Consider the following 16010-nt stretch of genomic DNA (forward strand, 5'->3'; position numbering starts at 1 on the left):
ATCGCGACAAAGAGCTTGTAACTAATTACCGATTCGTCTGCATTTTCATCTTTCAATAAATTAATAATGCGATAGTGTGCAAGGCCCCATTACACAGACAATCTAGCGTCGGCTTTGTCGGCGTTGAAAAATCACGAGCATGACTCTGGCCGGTGGTGCCCAGAGAACAACTTGTAAGGCAGATTGGCCGCCTAGGTCACGTGACCTTGCGCCATCATCACCACCTGTCCACCGGATAGTGAGCTAACTGGCCACCGAGGCAGGTGGCAGTTAAAGTAATAATTGGCCGTTTGGGAAAAGCACCCCGGGCGGCACAAGGCCACACCACTGGGAGCACCTGCCATGGCAGTGCAGTGGTGCATCGCGTAACCTCTGCACACTGCGCCGGGGTTGATGTGAGGACTCCCATCTCCCATGTGTCTGTCTTCCTTGTGTCCGCGTGTTTGCCTGTACATATCCATCATGGTCATTGCGGAACACCGCATTATGACGTGCGACGATGCCCGCGCATGCGATAACTTCATTGTCATCAGCCTGACTATGCCCACTGCTGGGCAAAGGCATCTCCCATGTCTCTCCAATTAACCCTGTCGTTTGAAGCTGCGCCCACCGTATCCCCGCAAACTTCTTAATCTCATCCGCCCATCTAACTTTCTGCCGCCCCCTGCTAAACTTGCCTTCTCTTCGAATCCACTCCGTTAGCCTTAAAGGACCAGCGGTTATCTTGCCTGGGGCATTACATGGCGGCCCAAGCCATTAATTGGGCTTGGGCCGGGCGTTACATGCCCTGCCCAAGGCCATTTTTTCCTCTTGATTTCGACTGGGATGCCATTAACACGCGTTTGTTCCCTCGCCAATTGTGTCTGCTACAGGTCTCTTAATGTTACACTTCAGCAGAGTTAGTTCTTGGGCTAGCTGGTATTCTTGATTCAAGGTCAGTTTTCCAGCCCAACGGCACACAGCCAAAGAAAAGAAGAAGGAGAAGAAGAAGGACGAACACAGCGCTGTGTTCAGCACAGATGTGACTTATGACGTTCCGCCCTAGGGTTCTGCGCAGAGTGCATGTCGTCGACCCCGGCCTGATGTATTGCACGTGTTTTGTACGGAGCCCTTTTTCACGCACTGACAACGCTTCCGCACCTTTTTTTACAGCTGCAGCTGTTAGGCGCCCGTACCAGGCTTTTTCGTCGCCGTCCCCGTCGGCCTAACCGGTGGGTGCTAGCAAATCCAATGGTTGCGCCAGTCAGCCTGGGTCGCATTCACCTACGGTTGGCTCTGTTTGGAACAGCCACCAGCCAGTGCAGAGGTGCATCACGTGACCACTACACAAGCGGTTACGTTACTAAAGGCCTCAACAGCTATCGCCAAATCTCGCGTTACGTAGTCGTTGCTGTCCTGTGAGCTTTTAACAGCGAGAGCTGTTAGGCGCCCGTCCCTGGCTTGCGCGTCGCAGTGCCGGCGTTGCCGTCGGCGGCACCGGTGGGTGCGTTACCAAGGATACTATCGTAACGCACTCACAGGTTCCCGTGGCTACCCGGGTGTGGTTATCATCTCGCGTGACACCACGCAGGATGTGTACGCCAGGCAGAGTAGTTAAAGAAACGACCGCCGAGAGCGGTTGACTCAGAGCTGTGGTCAGCGGAATGAAAGTCCGCGATGTTTTAGACCAGCCGTACTTAATAGTGCAAGTTTGAAAACTTCCCTTAAGGGTTAATGTATTCTGGTACCTTCGACTGGTCGCTTCAGAGCGTTCTGTAGCGCTCTGAGAGGCGAACGCACATTCGGCTGGTCGCAATCTGGCGCTCTAACCACGTTCGGCTGGCTCGCGCTCACCGCTCGCCTCTCGCTCAGAGCTGCTCGAGACGCTCTGGCTTTTTTCTCGGAGCGACTGGGCGCTCCCGCAGAGTTGTGGTCACGTGACAGATATTCGCCCTATTTCGACGGCTACCGGTTATTCTGCTTCGACGAATGCGAAGGCGCCAATAGTTCCGTTTCGTTCTGAAGGTTGGTCCTTCCTACGCGATTTTTGTGCCGTAATATATCATGGCAAAGCGAAAGCAGATTGCGACATTTGGCGCCCCGTCAAAGCTTCTTCTGGACTTAGGAGACAGCAGTGACTCCACTAGTTCAGACGAAGACTGTGGAGCTTACGAGCTGATGTTCGTCAAACTCTTCGGTGTTCCGAAAAAAATACCGATAGTAACAAACTACTTGGAGACAGTAGTGCGGCTTTACTCCAAGGAAGAGGTAAGGAAAAGGTACGTCAACATTATGAAAGCGGCTGTCTATAAATGCCTGTTCTGAACCAGTTTCGCAGGAATTTTCGTCTCCCTGAGAAGACATGCCGTGAGCTAATCGAGAGATTCGCGGGGTCTCGGTTTTACCCCTCGGACAGAACTCACGGTGGCTCTGCGGTGAAAACTGCAGAAGAGCACATTCTCTCCTTTCTTTGGTGAGCAGTCTTTTGTTTATTCTGTATACTGAATCGAGAAAAAAATATGTTCCTGGGGTGCGTTTCCCGTGCAGTTTTGTACATACCAAGTTGATCGGCCGCAGGACTATTCTTTAAAGCGATAAAAAAATACTGTATATCCGTATTTTGCGGCCATTCTTTTTTGGTAAAATGACAGGATTGCACTAAAGTGTGTCCTATATTTATCACTTGAAATTTTGTTTTTATTTTGTTTATTTAAAAATATCTTTTTAAAAGTTTTTCTTATTTTATTCTGTTTCTAGATTATTATTTGTTTTATTTTTCTTATAATAAATAAGCCTTCTATGCATTTACATCGTTTTTCATTGAATTAGTCACAAAACCTGCTCCAAATAGCACTTATTTTCATTAATTAAATTTAAATAAATGCAATTCAGCACCCGAACTTTTTTCATTTTTTGGAACTACTCACGCACTGCCTAACACAATCAAACTTTTGCACATTTATCTCCACAGAATGACATAATCGTGCGGACAGAATTTGCGCACAATTCTTGCTGACGCAACATAACCATAAAATGCTTTCACATTAATAATTTTTTAAACTCCACGACTGATGTCTACTGACTATTCGCGAACGATATTGCAGTCAAGGGTATCACTAGGAAATAATAAAAAAAGATGCCAAAGAAGCTTCACTGTATATAACCACTCTTTTGCACCGGGATAAACATAATCCCATTCATTGCCTGACAAATATGTGGTTTCTGCTGGAACTAAAGAGTTTTTGCTACCGCCACCACCTTTCCGTCATATACCCTTTCTCCTCATTCTTGTAGCAGGCAGGCGATTGTTGCAGCTGATAACACGGCATGTCAACCACGCCTATTCAAAACTTGCACAGGTTTCCTACAAGGCGGCAGTGGGAAAAATAAGGATTTCCTTACATCTCTTTATCCGCCTCTTCGGTCGTGCTTTATGAAGTGCTTCAGTGTCTGGAGTGCAGCCAGGCACTTCAAAGTGCTCTGCAGGGACGAAGCACAGCGCATCTCCGCACACATATCTTTACGCTGATGCTCTATGAATGTACACTATTCTTATGTAATGATAATTTCCAGGTACGCTGGCAACAAGGCGTCAATGCGGCAAGTAGCCACCCTTTTCGACATGGCCGAATCAACAGTGCAAGTGGTAATCACAAGAGTGATGGAATTTCTGTGTGACATTGCCCTAGAAATCATTTACTTTGGAAGCGACAAAGAAGCTGTGGCTCAAGAATTCGAGAAATTAAGCCCCTTGTACGATGTTACAATTCGTTAGGACTGATGCTTGGGTGAGTTGGTATGCCATTTGGAGTTGGTATGCCAATTAGACAAGGACTGAAGGAAAAAGTGCCCGTCTATGTGTTTCTTCCTTCAGTCCTTGTCTAATTCGCACTGTTCTTCCTGATGATGTTACAAGCTTTCTAGGGATTCTTTTTTTCTAGGTCTGCCTAGCAGTTGTGGGCAGGTAGCTGACGCAATTGCTGATTAGGTTGAAAGTCAAACTCTCAGCATTTATACAGTAGAGAAGAAAAAAGCATTAGAGTAGCATGCATATAATGCTACACAGAAATGTCATCTTATGCATTTCAGATTGCTGGCTTTCCGAATGTGGCTGGCTGCATTGACGGCACCTATGTTTGTATGCGATGTCCGGACAACAAGGTTAAGTCTACCTATGTAAACAGACATGACAAGGTGTCACTGACAATGCAAGGAATTTGCGACTCAAGGTGCAGATTTCTGGACGTTTTCACTGGAACACCCAGCAAAATACACGATGCCAGAGTCCTCAGGCTGTCTACAGTGCAGGAAGAATTGCCAGTGGTTTGCGAAAATAACAAGTACCACATCTTAGGCGATGCAGCATGTCCAATAAGGGAATATATGATCACACCTTTCAGGAATTATGGCACCATGACTCGGGCAATGATTTCGTTCATATACCGCGATGCTGCAACACGAGTGAAAATTGAAAACGCATTTGTAATGCTAAAGCAACGATTTCGGCAGCTGCGGTTTGTGGAATTTTACACTGTGGACAAGATAACCCAGCTCATCCTCAGTTGCTGTGTCCTTCATAACATTTGCCTGGACGCTGGCGACTGTGATGTGCCAAGTGATGACGGTATGGATGGAAGGCATTGCAGGCACAAGCAAGGAGACTCGGCAACAGACCAGCAGACACAGCAAACTGCTCGTGAAAGTGCCCTACGGAGGCTTGAAGAACTGAAAAGGGAAGCTCTGGCACAGCTCTTTTGAAGCTGCAATGATGTTGAGAACAAACGATTGCATTGCCCAAACTTTTATCGCACTTTTAATTGCTCAAACGTTCATTGCACTTTTATGAACACATGTTGTGACTTTCAACAGGTATGAACAAAGCATTCTTGATTACAGCACAGTTTGACAAGGAATATTCTTGAATAAATATGCTCTTTCAATCAAGAACAATTTCTTATTTTTGAGTTCAAAATATCCTTCCGCACTGCCATTTGCTCCGCATGAGCTTTGAGTAGTGCCTGGTGCCTGTCTACGTTTCTCTGTACTCTTTCTTCGCGCCGAGCTTCTTTTTCATTGTTGATCTTTCGCATTTCCTCAAAACATAATGCCATTTCCTGCATCCTAGATGTGCTCGGGCGCATCTTTCTGTCTGTGCGGTACCTTTTATTTTCTTTCTCCTCAAATAATGAACCATAATCTACCGTAGGGTCATCAGATGATATATCATTGACGCTTTCCTCGATGCCATCAGAGCAGCTGACACTCGAAGGAGCTGCACTAACAGTGTTTGAGATGGTCTTATTGTATGAAACTTTTCCCACACCTCGCAGAACTTCAGGCTCAATGCTGTCATCAATTGCTCTGATAGCTGCAAATTCTTCTTCATACGACACTGCACAGCGAGACTGTCCAGAAGTTCCATTATTTCTGTCCTCATTGCCTTTTCATTTGGCCAGCGTCTTGAACCTTGTCTCACACTGGACTCCTGTGCGAATGACTCCAAGAACTCTCGTATGTCTTGAGCAATCTGCTCATACATCATCTTCTTGCTGCGGAACCTCCTTTGAGGCCCCACCTGTAGCGTGTAGCGTACATAACAGTCCAGAAGCAGCTTTGTTTCACCTGTAGTCCATGGTCCTGTCTCAAGATATGAATAAACAAAGATTAGCACATTCGTAACATTTGATGCTTGCAGTTAGCTTGCTCTACTATAGATGCAAAATACACATGCACTAATACTACTGCATGACATATGTTATTACAGACATGCAAGGCTTTGCAAGAAGGTAAATGATTTCAAATCGAAGACATGAGATTGCACCTGGCGGTATATATACATACCATAAGGTGAGGTCATGCTGCTGCTCGATTGCTCATTTTCAGGCACTGTGTGCAGCTGTACTTGATTTTCGCTTCCTTGGCTCTCTGTCCAGGAACAAAAATTGGGAAACATTTAAATTACTTCCTCACGCATGGATGATAGACAGAAGGTAATTTATGCCTGCTGAGTCTGCCACAGAAACCGACAAAAAAAATTCACAATATGTAAAGTGTGTTAAATCCAATAGCTGTCAAGAACAAAATAACCCACGTCCTCAGCCCTGTAAACAACTTTTCAATGCATATACTTTCCTGATGAGCTGACATAACCGATGAAGTTTATTATGGTTTTGTTTCTGGTTTATGGGAGTTTACCATCCAAAACGACTCAGGCTGTGAGGGACGCTGTAGTGGAGGGCTCCGGAAATTTCGACCACCTGGGGTTCTTTACCGAGCACTGACATCGCGCAGTACACGGGCCTCTAGAATTTCGCCTCCATCAAAATTCTACCACCGCGGCCGAGATCCAACCCGCGTCTTTCGGGACAGCACATGCCATAGCCACTGAGCCACCGCGGAGGCTGCAGTTTATTATGAACCCGGTACTAAATTTCATGTGGGAACACATTACATTTTGGAGTTTCGCTCATGCTGACAATTCCACTGCATATTATGAAGTTTCGCTATGTACACATACCGCTCCACGCTGCCCGAAAAAACCACCTGGGCCATTGTTGAATCGGGTTGAAGTGTACGTCGTATACTGGTCGACACTCCGCGTAATCGTGCAACGATCAGGCTTTTGGCGGCTCAAGCAGCCGTGCGGCCTCGGTGCCCATACCTAGTTGTGCACGAAAAAGCCGCCGCTAGCCGTCATTACTTCCTCTGACACATATGTACCATCGCACGGAGTACGACTTGTAACAGGTATCAGATGGTACGAGCACATGCTACGGAGCAGAGAGCCCGGCACTGCTGCTAAGTCCTGAACGTACTGCAAGCCTACTACACAGCTGACGAGCAGCGTGCCCGCATACTTGGTGCTGTGCACTGGCGCATTCATTTGCTATCAAGCGCACATGTCCAGGACAGGCCACAACGCAATTCGTAAATGCACCTAACAAATAAAGGTTGTTTCAAATGCGAAACTACAACGCTCGCAATTTCTACTGCCGCGGTGCACGCACCTGTTTCGCGCGGCCAGAGCGACAAGGTTTCAACGAAAAAGTAAGAAATTTTTCACTACGTCGCGCCACTTGTCGTAGAATTCGCTCAGTCATAGCATGTGAAACTGCTTTAATAATGTGTACTTTGAAAGTGAGGCGCCCGCACCACACCATGCTGACCAAGCGACACAAAGCCTGAGCGCGGGAAAGAGCCAGTTGTGGGTTTCAACGCACTGTGCACACTCTTCGTATTGCAAACTTACCGTCGTAAAGGGAGAATAACAGCTGCTGCGCAGCGGTCGTCGGGGTGTCCATACTGGGAAGCTGTCAGGACGGTAGGAATACGTTCGTGGACTTTCGCTTGCACTTCGCAGACAAACAGAAACTGTCACTCCTGGGGCGGGATTACGGATCGGTCTCAAAAAACTGTCTCAATTTTGAGATCGTGACGTCCAAATGATGACACCGAGTAATGCCAACCGCCGAATCGGCCAATGCGGAGCAAGGCTACGGTGGGCTCTGCCCTGAAACCACTATTCGCACGACAAGGGACCGTAGACTAATGTTTTGCAGTAAAGACGCAGTGAATAAAAACGAGTAATGTTTTATTTTGCTAAGAAACTGTATTTCAAACCCAACAGCACCAAGAAAAAGAAGCAGTGTTTTAATTTTTGCAATTAAGTTTGCTGTTCAGTCACTTTTTTTGCCGCGAAGGTGTGCTGTCAGCGGAATAGCGTGAACATGTTAGTCTGAAAATGAACAAAAACGCAATGAAGAAAACAAGTAATGCTATATTTTGGTAGTAAACTGTGTTGCAATCTCAACAACACGAGGGAAAATTAGAAGCATTCTCAGTTTTGCAATTAAATTTGCTGCAGGTTAACTTCTCTTGCCATGAGGACGCGCTGGCAGTGGCATAACGTGAACATGGCGGCCTGCAAGAAAACAGCTGATTCCATGGCTAGTTCCTGTTTTTTCGCGTGTCCTCTAAAATCAAGGTACTTTGCGGATGTCTTAAGTGCGCAGAAAAATCTGATTGAAGGCAGTGAATGCTACGGGCCTGTCGAGATCAACTTACAAGCAGCGCTCGGCTCGAAAATCGACGAAGACAACTTTAGTCTGTGTTCTCGGTCGACGCCTATCGATCACCGAGTGACGTGTGGTTCTGTTTATTTTCTTTAGAAAGTACCAGAAAGCCATGAATCATCACATAGAAGCAACTGCCGACAGACGGGAGCAGACAGGGGCAGCTGCTGATAGCTTGCAATCTCGGTGCGGGAAATGAGCCGACACGGCCTGCCTCTGTGACAGCAATCACTCTTCTGCCTTGTAACCAAGTGTTGCCGCCCACATCGGGCTAAGCACTTGATGTGCCGTTTGTATTTTTGTAGCTCCGTTCGGTTTATGTTCAGTTGTTGCCGTAGTTTTTTTTTTTCCTGTGCAAGATGCAGAAATTGTGATGTTTATGCTCCACATTGTTTAGAGAGAAAGGAAGCACTCGACTTGATAACTTTGCTATTGTCACCGAGGAGAGAACGAGCTTGTTCCATTAACGTTATTTACTGATCATGTAGTAGATCCAGGGTCAACCAGGAAAGAAGTAGTTTGCTTGTATAGAGGCTAATTGCAACTGGGCAGAAAGTTGAGCAAGTTTGTTCATGTTTGCTGGTACACAGCGTTGAATTGCATATGATCCAGGGCAGTGAGGTAGGTAGGACAGGGCAGTGATGTGTAATATGTTATTGTATTTTGGTCAGCAGGCGGAGTGATGTTGCTATAACTGGGTTTGGTGAGGGCAGTGTTTGAAGGGCTTTAAATACTTTGCGTAGCTTCTAACATGCACTTCCTTTCAGGTCGGAAGACCACTTGGTTCTTTTTTTAATTATGCTGCATCATATCTGAGGCACCCTGTATACAGGCCACTCCAGTTTCAAAGGGAACAGCCAGTTGAAAATGACTAGGATATTAAATACCTAGGCGAAAAGTAGCTTGAAAGCAGTTGTACTTATCACACATATTATGTGATAGCATAAGGAGCTTGTCCGGCCATTCGGCATTGTCACCGTCTCGTGTCATCATGGACAAGACTTCATAGCCCTGTGTTACGCAAACCAAGCTAGGTGTGAGTTATGGGGCAATAACCGAGTGCTCAAAATTTCCCATAATGGAGCTGCCTGTATATTCTTACAGCTGTAGAGCATTTCCAGTAACGGTGTTGCAGATTTGTGATTGTGAACTAACCTCTACTCACACACCATCTCCTTTATGATGTGTCTGTGATGTTTACACATCTTTGTGTATCAGTGAAGATGTTCTAGTAATTCAGCAGTCATTGTAGCCACTGCACCTTACAATCTTTATTATGCAATGTTGTACAGCGGTCTCCTTGCAGTAGGTACAGCTTTTAGCACAGTGAAACCCATAGCCACACACCATTAAGGTAAAGCTTAGCTTTGGTATTTACACTACTTATATGTGCCAAAATGTTTTGTAGTCCGGAAAATGTATTATGTACACTGTACTATGCCATATTTATTGTACAGGTAGCCTCTGTATGAAAGAAAACATGCACTTTGAACTCAATTTTATAGAATTTTTTTTTCTTAACTGCACTCAGAAATGCCATATGGTAATTGTACATCAAGGTAAAGTATGCTTGTATGTACACTGCCTTTTCTGCAATAGAAACACTCGTGTCAAATGCTGTGCCTAAAAAAATAAACGCGCTTACTGAATGTATGATGCAATAAAAAACAGCTTTTTGATTGCAACAAGCATCACAAATATTTCATGCCTTATTCCAGCACTACACGTTTGGTTCATGCATGTTCGTCACACAGGTAATGACCACAGGCACTTCACCAAGCTGGAAGGAGACAGCAGAGAAGGGGCATGTGGGCTGACATAAGCATTGACAAAAGACAGTTCAAAATGATGCTTTTCAGAAATTGGGCGAGCTGCTTCAACACCTTTTCCGTCTTCAGGAAGAGACTGCAACATGCTGCTGAGGGACTGGGAGATATATTAGCAAACACACTGAAAATGAAGTGGCAGCCGTTGGGGGGCACTTGTTTGTCACTGCTGGCTTCTGGCTGCACACAGGTTGGCCAAGGGCACAACCACATAACACAGTTGCTCACACACTTGCAGATGTGTGTTGTGCACTGACACAAGGAAATGACAGTGGCAACAGGGGAAGAGTGGCTGATATGACTCTCAACGCCAGCATGGTGAGTCGTCTCTGGACGCTAGATTTTCCATCGCAACTGCCGCTGCACCATCCCTCGGTACGCCTTCCTCTGGAGACGGGTCGTCCTAGAGAGGCCAAAAGTACCGCATCCTGTCTGTGCGAGGTAGCCACCATTTAGAGGTGGCTCGTTGTTATCTGGGTCAGAGGCAGTGTCGCCTGCACCCTCTGCTAATATGGGTACATCCAAACAGAGGCTGTGAAGTGCAGCACGTGCGGTGATGATGCGCACTGTCCACTTCCACTGGCAGTGGTGCATCCGGTTCCCTTGAAAGCAATGGAAGCAGCTCTTCGGCACACCAATACAGCGCTCAGCCACAAATTGTGTGAAAGCATGTGGCGTGTTGTACAGGCCTTCTGCTGAGTCAGGTCTGTTATGCCACGCAACTGGTGCAGGCAGCCATGGCTCCAGTGGGTAGACATAGTCTCCTGCATAACAAAAAAATGACGCAGCTAAGCATGTCCCTTCTCAGTGATCTCAACAGCATTAAAGGACACTCTGCTATACAGTAGAAGACTCATGCCAAGTAGCCCACATCCAGGCTTTGCTGAATATGACATTCAAGAGCATACATACATGCAGGATTTAGATGTATAAGTGAGCACTACTGTAAGGTCAGTCTTTTACCACCATATTCATATAAATGATGCGCTATGATTTCCTACAAAACACAAGCGCTGTCAGGTGCATTTTGCTTCGGTTTCTTCAACAGGAAAGGCTATGCATTTCAACAATGTAATATGTGTCCTGTGTTTCTGCTGCAATTATATTTAACAAAAGGAAAGGGTGGCAATAAACTGTATCATAGTGTAAAGTGTCTGCATTTGTGTAACTGTCCAGACTGATTCTTGTAGCTTTAGCAGATCCGGGCAAATGCATAGTGCTGGAGCTCAATAGATGTGACTGAGTTCGCCCGACGGGTGACACGGCTATTTTACTGCTTACCCAGAAAAAAAAAAATCAACGTCGTCCAGCAGGCCTTCCTCCGCCTCGGAATGCCGCCAGACAAACGCGTCGCGGAAGGATCCTGGTCAGCGCGAGTCCACGGCCAGGATGCACATGTTCGCGCCACAGATCTGAGAAAAAACAAGCACAGTCCGTACTCACTCTCGCTGCCGAGGCCCGCACTTGTAGCTCATGCACTTGTAGCTTGTAGCACTTGAACTCATGTGGTCAAAAACAGTGGCCGAGGTATACTCACTATCACGTCCGCAGCGTAGAACCGCTTGCGGCTCGTTCGCAGCACTGCCCCCAGACTCCTTGATAGTGATGAGTGCCCAATCGACACACCCGACGACGCCGGAGATGCTGCCGCGGCGAACGTTTAGGCAAAGGACGCCCTCCTTCGCCGCCGCCTTCTCCTCGGGTCTCCTCGGAAAGCGAACACCCCCTTCTGTGACCCAACGTTGACATTGGTCTCCGCTGCCCGCCGCAAAGGCTTGTTCACAGTCGGTTGGGCTGCGCCGACGTTTTCTTCATTTCCAATGGCGCCTTGAAACCCACCAGAGGCGAAGAAGCGCAGCGCGCACAGCACCTGCCGCTCCACTGACAGCGCACTCACCCGCGCACCTCCCAGTTCAACGGCGAGTTCGTCGCACAGACACTGCGCAGTCTCCTCGAAATAACTCTCCCGCGCGTCAAAGTTGTCTTCATGCACCCTCCGACACCGTTGCTCGCGCGGTCACCCGCGTATACGACGATATAAACAGCCGCCATTTTCTGTCTCAAACGTGTTGATACTACCTTTTCCAGTCTCAAAAAATCGTCTCAATCTGCCCGCATAATTAGATGGCCAACGTCACCACTTCTGCGCCATTTACGACGTCAGTCAGTGACGAAAAAATCAAAATGGCCGCCGCCCACGGCCGACCAATAGGAGAGAGGCAAATGAGACACTGTTTGAGACAGTTTCGATTGAGACCGATCCGTAATCGCGCCCTGTTGGGAGCGTTGCGGGCATCGGCTGCTCGGCGGCGCTGTGGTCTGAGATTGGAGGAAGTAGCCCTTTCCTGCGATTTCCGTCCCTCTCACTGCTCTAAAAAGCACTTGCACATTCGGCTGGCGAGTCTTGCATCCTCCTCAGATCGGGAGCTGCCCCCGCTCCGGTCGCTCTAACTGAGAGGATTGGAGAGACCAGTCGAAGGTACCATTAGAAATCAGCCACCCTTATATGGCTAAGAAAAATCGAGGTTAGCAATTTGTCACGTGACTTACTGCAGTCTACTGAACCTAATTACCAGAACAATAACGAAAAGAAAACTAACCGAACACCACCGATAGCTAAATGCACAACTCCCTCGTAGCGTCGCTACAAGTCTCCTATAGCCTCCAAAATTTGACCGCTTGGGATGTCGGTTGTTTTTTTTCGCACGGAGCCCATTTGCTTCCTGTCACTGTGAATTGTCGTTTGCTGTTCCGTTACCCCCTCCAGTTAGCTCGTAGCGCCCTATTGCTTTTCAGCCTTTATTTTCTGGAGGGTGGGACTAATGCCATCAGGTGGCCCAGGTGCCACTAAAAGGCAAGGAGCTTAAGGCCTGCACACGCGGCCTGGGTGCTTTTCTATGAACGTTGCCGGTGAACGATGTCTGGATCCTTGGTCCCGTGACACGATCATAATTTTTGTTTAATCGACAACAAACTTTGGGCTAAATTTATTGACAATTCTTTTTTTTTCAGAATAGTAACGAAACTAGAACCCTAAAAGAGTAGATAACTGAGCTAGTTAATGCTACTTCAGGTTTGAATGCAGCAGAATCAAAAGAACGGGACGCAGAACGGAACACACAGAACGAGGACAAAGCTGCACTGAAAACTACCGTCGTTCTGCTAGCGCCAAATAGCGCCCTCCGCTTTTGCGTAACATCACATTCCCAAACAAGCCAAGAAAAATGGGAGGGGACAATTAAGCTCATGCTTAAGGGTGGGACACGAGTGCATTAATGGTTTAATGCCCATGTGCGTGGAATTGGCTATCCTCTGCTTTACATTCATAGATCCCTGAGGGCTCCCTTTCACCATTCCTGACGCAGTGGTTCACCGATGCGCCACTGCCCTGCGAAGGCATATGCTGTTACCAGCGGTGCTTGTGTGATCCAGGTTGCTATGACCGAGCAACCCCTCGGACCGATTGATGAAAGATAAGAGCATGCCCTTTGAAACGGGGCGGTGGCGGTTGCCTCCATACTCAGGTTTTTTCTTCATATTTATTTAGCGATGTTATACATCGCTGCTATAAATAGCGAGCAATCATTAAATGCCACTTGGCGCAGTGGGCACTTCGCTCACAATATGGTGGGAAGATGATGACGCCACAAAGTTATGGGACCAAGGTGGCCGACCTGCTGCCTACGCGACAAACTAGGGTGCTTCTCTGGAGATTTTTAGTGGCTTTTTCGCGCGAGGTCAACCGCGCTGAAGCTAACGCCAGCTTTTCTGCGACACGGACTCCTTATGCTATCGCGTTAATATGGCGCTGCACGTTCCTGAAAGAAGGCGTGAAACTGAAGCAAAACATCATCGCTGAGGCCGAACACGAGACTGAGACAGAACGCGGAGGCCACGCCGTGTCACACATGTACGCAGTATGTGCACGCGGACAGATAGCCCTGTGACAGGTCACCCATATAGCAGAGCCATTTTCTAGCCCTCACTAGAAACCGCACTAGAAATACACGCGATGAAATATGCTGCACGACGAGCATATTCACTCACTAAACACAAAAACATCAAAGTCGAAATCTCCACCGACGCCACCAAAGCCAGGCGCAATACTCAACACACCTACTCCAACCGTATCTACACGACGAAGTCAAGCTCTCTTGGACAGAGTTTTAAGGCGTAGTCCTTACGTAGTCCTTACGTGACACTAGATGGCAGCCATAAAAGATAGCATCCACATGCAACCTGGTAGGTGGCGTTGAAATTAATGATTGTACGCGTGAATTATCTCGGGAACACCAACGTGGATCGCACAAATACCATTAGTGTTAGCACCTGCCATCCCAGGGCAGTGGGGGCATTCTATGGTACCCATAAAAGATGGCGTCCACATGCAACCTGGCAGATGTCAGTTAAACTAATGATTGGTCGCACGAGGTTTCTCTGGAAGCGCAAGATAGATCGCTGAAATTCTACTGGTGGCAGCGTCTGTCGCCCAAGGTAGTGAGGCCACTCGATGGTACCCATGAAAGGTGGCGTACACATGCAAACGGGCAGGTGGTCGTTAAACTAATGTTTGGTCATGCAGGTAGTGCTCAAGAAGAGCAACCGGGATAGCACAAACTTCTCCGATGGTAGCGCCTGCCATCCCAGGGCAGTGGGGACACTTGGTGGTATCCATAAAAGATGGCGTCCACATGCAAACTGGCAGGTGGCGGTTAAATTAATGATTGGTCGCGCGAGGTAGCTCAGAAAGAGGAACCTGGATCGCACAAATTCCACCGGTGGCAGCTCCTGCCATCCGAGGGAAGTGGCGCACCGCTTAACCGCTGCACCACTGCGGCAGGGGTGGTATGAGGACTCCCAGGGATTTATGAATGTTAAGTAGAGGAGGATGAATCCTGCATGTTCGGCCATTAAGCCATTAGCTGTCGCGTCACACCCTTCAGAAAAAGCGCGGATCGTGGTAGGGCGGCGACTGCCTTAACGAAGCTAGCGTACTGATCAGAAGGGGTGCGGCGGCGTAGCGGCGGCGGGTACGTAGAGGCTTGCACACATATCGCCAACAATGTGGCATCGGATTACAGCACGCCACACCGCACGGCGACTGCGTTCACAAAGTGAGCTGGCGGCCTTACGGCTGCTCATACGCAAGCTGTCTGAAGTGTGTCTGCTCACGTTTTAATTTTGAGGACGGCAGAATATTCTAGGTGACAGTTAGGAACGTATTGATGGAAATGGTCTAAGCTTGCAATGTGTAGCGAAACTATCTTGTAAAATTTGTCCTGCGCTCGCACCAAGTAGCTGAGACTATTTTAAAAAACAAAAATGGTAATTTTAGACAACAAAAGAAGAAAATAAGTGTTCCGAGGAGGGACCAGCGGATGGAATGTTGTCATACTGGAATCGGCGATATGAGAAAGGATGGCGTTCATAAACTACTTTCCGTTGAAAAATGCACATGTCCAGAATTGGTAGGTACCATTTTAATACAATTCTATAGTCGCAATCAGAACTTCGCCATTAGTGCACGTCCCCTGTCACCCGCACACATCTCTCAACACCGAAGAAGCGTACATCTTCCTCAAATTTGAAGATAACACTCTGCTTAAAGCCGGAATGCCCTGTAACTTGAGATGGCATGACACGGCTCAGTCTCCTAACTGTACGGAGATCAGGGTAGATGCAAAATACGCCTTTTACCCATGTTACACTGTCATTTTTTTCCATTATTTCGCTTATTATCACACTTATTCTTGGCGTGAATTCACGCGGTATTGGTCATATGGCAGACAGGCCTGCGCGCAACAAGCGTTCTTATTAACTAGGCTTAGTACTAGTCCCAATAAAGTTTTTTTTCCGGTTCTTTCACCTCTACATTCCGAAATGTAGCAACTAGACGGGACTCAAGTAATGTTTCGTGTTAAGGTTCCGTTTACGGTGTTGCTGCCTATCGAGACATGCCGCTTCAAGGGCACCGGCCAGGCAATAATCAACAGTACTCGCGCATTCTGCTCTCTAGTACGTGGTGCAGGACGGTTCCCGATAATTGAGCCATTATTTTGTTCACCTGCTACGTGTCAGTTGGCGCGGGGAAAGCCCTTTTACGGATATTTTTTATTCATTTATTTACCCACAG

General features: G+C 47.4%; 1 protein-coding gene and 1 long non-coding RNA gene across 2 annotated transcripts in view; both read right to left on the minus strand.

Annotated features, from left to right (window-relative positions):
* The window catches only part of LOC144106427 (uncharacterized), a 306858-nt gene that overhangs the window by 251270 nt on the left and 39578 nt on the right, over positions 1–16010 (minus strand). The window lies entirely within an intron of this gene.
* LOC144106511 (uncharacterized) lies at positions 5555–7308 on the minus strand. The gene is made up of 3 exons (XR_013309035.1): positions 7229–7308; positions 5821–5904; positions 5555–5616 (listed from the first exon to the last, which is right to left on the minus strand). It is a non-coding gene; the product is annotated as an uncharacterized LOC144106511 (long non-coding RNA).

This window comes from Amblyomma americanum, chromosome 10 (assembly GCF_052857255.1).
Source record: "Amblyomma americanum isolate KBUSLIRL-KWMA chromosome 10, ASM5285725v1, whole genome shotgun sequence".
In the NCBI taxonomy this organism is placed as follows: Eukaryota; Metazoa; Arthropoda; class Arachnida; order Ixodida; family Ixodidae; genus Amblyomma; species Amblyomma americanum.